The 8,254-nt window shown below is 37.8% G+C and overlaps 1 non-coding gene and 1 pseudogene across 1 annotated transcript; both read right to left on the reverse strand.

The window, feature by feature from the left end:
• Positions 1-3,586: 3,586 nt before the first annotated feature.
• LOC114634202 lies at positions 3,587-3,693 on the reverse strand. Its single transcript, XR_003713290.1, has one exon. It is a non-coding gene; the product is annotated as a U6 spliceosomal RNA (small nuclear RNA).
• A 1,886-nt stretch (positions 3,694-5,579) lies between these two features.
• Positions 5,580-7,794, reverse strand: LOC114634201 (annotated as a pseudogene).
• Between the last annotated feature and the right edge of the window lie 460 nt (positions 7,795-8,254).

Below are 8,254 nucleotides of genomic sequence, written 5' to 3' on the forward strand. Positions count from 1 at the left end.
CACATTTTTTGAATCCATTCCTCAGTTGAAGGACATCTGGGTTCTTTCCAGCTCCTGGCTATTATAAATAAGGCTGCTATGAACATAGTTGAGCACATGTCCTTATTATATGTTCGACCATCTTCTGGGTATATGCCTAGGAGTGGTATAGCTGGATCCTCGGGTAATGCTATGTCCAATTTTCTAAAGAACCACCAGACTGATTTCCAAAGTGGTTGCACCATCTTGCAGTCCCAACAACAATGGAGGAGTGTTCCTCTTTCTCCACACCCTCGCCAGCATCTACTATCACCTGATTTTTTTAATCTTAGCCATTCTGACTGGTGTGAGATGGAATCTCAGGGTTGTTTTGATTTGCATTTCCCTGACGACTAAGGATGCTGAACATTTCTATAGGTGCTTCTCGGCCATTCGAGTTTCTTCCATTGAAAATTCTTTGTTAAGCTCTATACCCCATTTTTTAATAGGGTAATTTGGTTGTCTGGAGTCTAATTTCTTGAGTTCTTTGTATATATTGGGTATTAGGCCTCTATCAGATGAAGGATTGGTAAAGATCTTTTCCCAATTTGTTGGTTGTCATTTTGTCCTATTGACAGTGTCCTTTGCCTTACAGAAACTTTGCAATTTTATGAAGTTCCATTTGTCAATTCTTGATCTTAGAGCATATGCCACTGGTGTTCTGTTCAGGAACTTTTCCCCTGTGCCCAAGTATTTGAGGCTCTTCCCCACCTTCTCTTCTATTAGTTTCAGTGTATCTGGTTTTATGTGGAGGTCCTTTATCCACTTAGACTTGAGCTTTGTACAATGGATCAATTTTCATTCTTCTACATGTTGTCCTCCAGTTGAACCAGCACCATTTGTTAAAAATGCTGTCCTTTTTCCACTGGACAGTTTTAGCTCCTTTGTCAAAGATCAAGTGACCATAGGAGTGTGGGTTCATTTCTGGGTCTTCAATTCTATTCCATTGATCTTCCTGCCTGTCTCTGTACCAATACCAGGTAGTTTTTGTCACTATTGCTCTGTAGTACAGCTTGAGGTCAGGGATGGTGATTCCTCCAGAAGTTCTTTTATTGTTGAGAATAGTTTTCGCTATCCTGGGTTTTTTGTTATTCCATATGAATTTGAGAATTTCCTTTTCTAACTCTGTGAAGAATTGAGTTGGGATTTTAATGGGGATTGCATTGAATCTGTAGATTGCTTTTGACAAGATGGTCATTTTTATTATATTAATCCTGCCAATCCATGAGCATGGGAGATCTTTCCATCTTCTGAGATCTTCTTCAATTTCTTTCTTCAGAGACTTGAAGTTCTTGTCATACAGGTCTTTCACTTGCTTGGTTAGATTCACACCAAGTTATTTTATATTATTTGCAACTATTGTGAAGGGTGTCATTTCCCTAATTTCTTTTTCAGTCTGTTTATCTTTCATGTAGAGGAAGGCTACTGATTTGTTTGAGTTGATTTTATAACCAGCCACTTTGCTGAAGTTGTTTATCAGGTTTAGGAGTTCTCTGGTGGAAGTTTGGGGGTCACTTAAGTATACTATCATATCATCTGCAAATAGCGATATTTTGACTTCTTCCTTTCCTATTTGTATCCCTTTGACTTCTTTTTGTTGTCTAATTGCTCTGGCTAGGACTTCCAGTAATATATTGAATAGGTAGGGGGAGAGTGGGCAGCCTTGTCTAGTCCCTGATCTTAGTGGGATTGCTTCAAGTTTCTCTACATTTAGCCTGATGTTGGCTACTGGTTTCCTGTAAATTGCTTTTACTATGTTTAGGTAGGGGCCTTGAATTCCTGATCTTTCCAAGACTTTTATCATGAAGGGATGTTGAATTTTGTCAAATGCTTTCTCAGCATCTAGTGAGATAATCATGTGGTTTTTTTTTCTTTAAGTTTGTTTATGTAGTGGATTACATTGTTGGATTCCAAATATTGAACCATCTCTGCATTCCTGGGATAAAACCTACTTGATCATGATGGATGATTGTTTTGATGTGTTCTTGGATTCGGTTTGCTAGAATTTTATTGAGTATTTTTGCATCGATGTTCATAAGGGAGATTGGTCTGAAGTTCTCTTTCTTTGTCGGGTCCTTGTGGGGTTTGGGTATGAGTGTAATTGTAGCTTCATAGAACGAACTGGGTAGTGTTCCTTCTGTCTCTATTTTGTGGAATAGTTTGAAGAGAATTTGTATTAGGTCTTCCTTGAAGGTCTGATAGAATTCAGCACTAAACCATCTGGTCCTGGGCTTTTTTTAGTGGGGAGACTTTTAATGACTGCTGCTATTTCCTGAGGGGTTATAGGACTATTTAGATGGTTTATCTGCTCCTGGTTTAACTTCGGTACCTGGTATCTTTCTAGGAAATTGTCCATTTCATCCAGGTTTTCCAGTTTTGTTGAGTATAGGCCTTTGTAGTAGGATCTGATGATTTTTTGAATTTCTTCAGTTTCTGTTGTTATGTCTCCCTTTTCAGTTCTGATTTTATTAATTTGGATACTGTCTCTGTGCCTTGTGGTTAATCTGGCTAACGGTTTATCTATCTTGTTGATTTTCTCAAAGAACCAGCTCCTGGTTTTATTGATATTTTGTATTGTTCTTTCTGTTTCTATTTGGTTGATTTCAACCCTGAGTTTGATTATTTCCTGCCTTCTACTCCTCCTGGGTGTATTTGCTTCTTTTTGTTCTAGAGCTTTTAGTTGTGTAGTCAAGTTGTTAGTGTGTGCTCTTTCCAGTTTCTTTTTGTAGGCACTTAGAGCTATGAGTTTTCCTCTTATCCCTACCTTCATGGAGTCCCACAAATTTTGGTATGATGTGTCCTCATTTTCATTGAATTCTAAAAAGTCTTTTATTTCTTTCTTTCTTTATTTCTTCCTTGACCAAGTCATCATTGAGTAGAGAGTTGTTCACTTTCAATGTGCCTGTGGGTTTTCCATTGTTTTTGTCATTATTAAAGACCAGTCTCAGTCTGTGGTGATCTGATAAGATGCAAGGGATTATTTCAATCTTTTTGTATCTGTAGAGGCCTGCTTTGTGACCAATTATATGGTCTATTTTGGAGAAGGTACCATGAGGTGCTGAGGAAAAGGTATATTCTTTTGTTTTAGGATGAAATGTTCTATAGATGTCTGTTAAGTCCATTTGGTTCATAACTTCTGTTAATGTTAAAGTGTCTCGGTTTAGTTTCTGTTTCCATGATCTGTCCATTGCTGAGAGTGGGGTGTTGAAATCCCCCACTATTATTGTGTGAGGTGTGATTTGTGTTTTGAGCTTTAGTAAAGTTTCTTTTATGTATGTAGGTGCCCTTGCATTTGGAGCATAGATGTTCAGAATTGAGAGTTCACCATGGCAGATTTTTCCTTTGATGAGTATGAAGTGTCCTTCCTTATCTTTTTTGATTAATTTTGGATGAAAGTCGATTTTATTTGATATTAGAATGGCTACTCCAGCTTGTTTCTTGGGACCATTGGCTTGGAAAATTGTTTTCCACCCTTTTCTTCTGAGGTAGTGTCTGTCTTTGTCACTGAGGTGCGTTTCTTGTATGCAGCAAAATTCTGGGTCTTGTTTGTGTATCCAGTCTGATAGTTAAAAATATGGAACACTTCACAAATTTGTGTGTCATCCTTGCGCAGGGGCCACGCTAATCTTCTCTGTATCATTCCAATTTTAGTATATGTGCTGCTGAAGCGAGCACTCAAACGTGCCTCTTAATTTAAAACTCTTGGTCAAATAAAAATGCTGAAAGCCAATAGATAGGAGAAGAGATATAGGTTAGGATTAAGGTTCTTGGTCTTGTCAAAGAAGAGTATGAGGAAATAGAAGAAGGTGGAAAGAGGAGGAAGCAACAATGATGTAGGTGAATCATAATAACAGAGCCAAGAGTGCTAGCAATTGGGGTAAAGAGCTGCTCATATAGAACATGGCAAATTATATGTTGGCAATACTATGAAGAAATAGATACTAATAGCATTAGGAGCAGGTACTTACCCAGCTCTTCTGCATTAAATGCTTATTATAACTAAAAAGGCTCTTTGTCTTTTATCTGGGAAATGAATAGCCAGGGTAAGAAACTTCAAATGAGATTAAGCAATACCAACAACAGAGATGTGATTGGCAATGAACACTTTTTTTCATCACTATATAATAATTTAGGTTATATTAATCAATCATTTTATTCATATCCTATTGTTGCCCTTTCCCATTCCCCCCTCACAGAGTTCTTCAACCCATACACCCCTTTGCCTCTGAGAGTGTGCCTTCTGGGTATCCACCCCCCACTACAGGATTAGGTGTATCCTTTCCCACTGGAGTCAGACAATACTTATTGGGATTGTCTTTCTTCTATGTATCTGCTGGTGGCCTTGAACCAGCCTGTTTTTGCTCTTTGGATGATGGCTCAGTCTCTGGTCTCTGGGTACACCCAGGACTCCTGTTATTTGACCGTGTTGGTCTTCCTATGGGCTTGCTATCTCCTTCCATTTCTTCAATCCTTCCCCTAACTCTTCCACATCCCATGGATAGGCACCACTACCTGAAGCTCTTACTGATGGTATGTTGAGCTTTCAGACAGAAACCAAGTATGGCTATCTTCTGAGAGTTTCTATCCACAGTTGCCTGAGATAGATTCAGACACTCACAGCCAAACACTGGACAGCAGTCAGGAACCCCTAAAGTGCTCAACATTTTCAATTGACATCTGTTGATTAAATCAGAAATGAACCTTGTACTTTTTGCAATTCCTCAAGCGAGAGCTACTGTGCTTTTATGACTAGACTGCAAATATCTATACAATAAACATAAAACTCATAAATGAATGAGTATGTAATTGATTATATGGAGTTGCCTTCTAAAACATTTCTTCTTTCATCCTGTACTTTCCAGCTAATTTCTGAAAGGGCATTATACCACACCAGAATGCTACATTTTCATGGTACTAAGGTATTTAGCTTTCCTTCATTACAACTAAAATACTTGCAATAATTTACTTATAAAAAATATTTAGTTTTGTGCAAGCTTTGAAAGTTATAGTTCCTGCTGTAATGGGTCTTTCTGCCTTTGCTTCTGTAGTAAAACAGCATTTCACAGAGTGATTCTGGTTCAGAGACAGCTACTCACCTCATGATACAAGAAAATGAACAAAGAGCAAGATAGTAAGATTACAACCTCCTTCCAACACATGCTGAGAATAACATTATACCACTTCCTAGATTGCACATATTCCTGATTGTGATAAACTGGTCAAAAAATGCGTCCTAACCTGGACCTTGTGGAAGCTGGGATAAAGGCAAAATAGAAACTATAGTACTAAAGAAGTGCTGTTGTTTTTTCATATGGGTTACTGTGATTTATAAGATCTTCTAAATGCTAGTCCACTTCTAAATTACAATGACAACAGCAAATATGTGTAGTTTACAGGGTTATGGGGTTCTTTTCTTCTTTTTCTCTCTTTCTTTTCTTTCTTTCTTTCTTTCTTTCTTTCTTTCTTTCTTTCTTTTTTGATTGAGTATTACTCAGAAGTCAGGATGGCTAAGGTGGAATTACAGGCATATGTTATCATGCCTGGATCAGACATTAGACATTTCAGAACGGTGCTGGTTTGCATGCACAGGAATCCTGACAGGATAGTACCACCCTCACACCAACTGGAAGCAAAATCTTAATATTCCTGTGATCTTGAAGGTTTTGGCTAAATTTGAGAAGCTTTGTTTTTCTTTTACCCAGTAGATTTTTCATGAAAAATTCACTTGCTTTATATGAAGATTGCACCAAAGGGCCACTTGTGGCATAGTGAAATCCAAGTTAATTTCCTGCTTTTTTTCAGTATTTGAACTTCTCAGCATTGTTAGCTGCATAGGCTGCTCTAGAGTTAAACAGTTCATACCAGATGTATAGAAAGCGTTCATCATGGCATAGACTTGCTGATCTGTCTCACCTAGGCCCAGCATTACTGATGTTTTGGAAACAACATCAGGCTGGACCTTTTTGGCATGTTTCAGTACATGAAGAGACTGATCAAAATTGGCCAAAGGATTACGAATTTTCCTCTGTGGTTCTGAACCAGTCTCTACGTTGTGTGCATGCTGATCTAGTCCAGACAGAGCCACTTCTTCTACTGCTTTCAGATCTCCTCAGAAGTCCAGGGTGAGGCACTCTATGAGGATTTTTGGATTCCTTTTCTTCAAGAATGACACAATCTTGACAATGTGCTCAGCTCATCCATCAACCCCATGATCTCCATCCACTGACATCAGGACATCACAACCCAGACTCCACTCTTAAATTGCTTTGGCAGTATTGTCAGGCTCATTGACATCTAATGGAGGGTTTTTTATTGCAGTCTCAAAAGAAGAAAATCTGCAACCTCTTGTGCATGCGTTCCCCATCAACATAATCATGACTGTGCCTGTGGCATAGTCTACACCTCCTCAATACTCTCTAATGTTGGGGCATCAGGCTTCCTCACATACTGTGTGAAGATTTAAATTCTGCAACACATTTTTCACTTTATTGTAATTTTTATTCATAGGTACCTTTGTCTTTAGCCACAGAAGTAGTCTTAACTTTTCTTCTTTCTGGAACTTAAGTTTCCATTATATTCATCCCAAGTGATCTTGACTACAATATCACCAGGTGCAAAATCTTGAAGGTGTGGTTATGCAAAAAGTATGCAAAAATTCCTCTTTTATATGACAAAGGACTTAATGTTTTAACTGAGCATGCACATCTTCCAAATACCTGGAAGAATCTCCCTAGTTTTGAACTTAGAATAAGCAATGGTGTTCCTGTCACTCACCCAGGACCCCAGGCTGTGAGCACAAGAAGTGCTTTAAAAAGAAAATAAAATTGATTTAAGTCAATCAAATAGAGGCAAGGAAACAACAATAATGGCCCTCAGAATCTGATAAAACAGTGTGAGAAAAAATAAAATATCATCCAAATGTAAAATCAGTACCTCAAATGAAGAAAAGTCTGACAGGACCTAAAATAGACATATCCAGTAAAATTCTCATAGCATTCCATGTTGGATATCAAAGTGTAACAAGAATATTAAGAATGAGATAAAGAAAAATCAGATCCACAAAGTGTGTAGAGTGCAATAAATTATTGTGCTGTCACTCAGCAAGTTACACTAGGACATAGGAAATAAATGTTAATTGGTGAAAGGCTTTAAAGAAAACTGGATACCTCACGGTTTCAGTGCTTCCTGACACATGCCATGTACCTGAGGCTCCTGCGTAAGCAAAGCCTAAGAGTCTTGGCAGACAAAGAGATAAATTGAACCACAGGAAAAAGACAGATATGTAAGAGAAGACTTTTACCTCCATCAATCATGCACACATTTTAGGTTCATTTCTAAACTTGTCCTATCCATTTTTTTGTCCACATTATTATCAGTAAGGAACAGTTCTTGTTCCATATACCTTCCTCATATCACAGTCCACATTTTCTGATGTTTTAATATAGGATTTGCAATCTACCCATTCAAATCAGAGTAGAAGACATTTACAGGATAGAAGTTCACTCCACAAAAAGATATCCAAAGTTTTTTATGTGAAATTTTAATAGTTAGTGCTGGAAAGACAAAAAGCATATGAAAAATTCTAAGTGCCTAGAATGTCTCTTGTTGTCTACTTTTCTGGGGGAGCAGCTGCATGTAAATATGGAATGCAATGTTTAAATCCTCTTTACAAAGAAATTGGATACTTACCTGATCACCAGGAAGAGCAAAGACAAGAAAGTGCAGATAAAAATATATGGAACAAAACAAATCTATACGACTTAAGAAATAGGTCATTCTTATATCTGTAAAGTGGAAATATATGTTGTACAGATAATTTCACTCTTTTCTTAGAGTCCGAACTGTCAGACTATTTGTAGATATAGAAAGTGTCTCTTTCTCAAATTAGGCTGTTGGCAGCACATAGTTGAATGGAGCCTTGTTTACACATGAGCTATACTTTGATGCTCAGATTCATGTGGTGGGAATTTCATGCTTATGGTGAAGGTGGTGAGAGGTCATGTCATTTAGAAATCCTACTGGGAAGTCTCTCATTCTATAGGGGACTGCCCATGGAAATGATTATAGAATGTGTTTTGAGTGATACTCATTGGATGTCAAGAGTGTTATAAGAAAATCCCAAATGTCCCTGAACTTTCTCTGTCTTCTTTCAAACCTTTTTTCTTTATCCACATGCCTGTCTATGTGCCACATGGTGCATAACAGAGAAGGAAGTTCTTTAAAAACATTTGGCATG

This window comes from Grammomys surdaster, unplaced genomic scaffold (genome assembly GCF_004785775.1).
Source record: "Grammomys surdaster isolate TR1022 unplaced genomic scaffold, NIH_TR_1.0 910, whole genome shotgun sequence".
Classification (NCBI taxonomy): Eukaryota; Metazoa; Chordata; class Mammalia; order Rodentia; family Muridae; genus Grammomys; species Grammomys surdaster.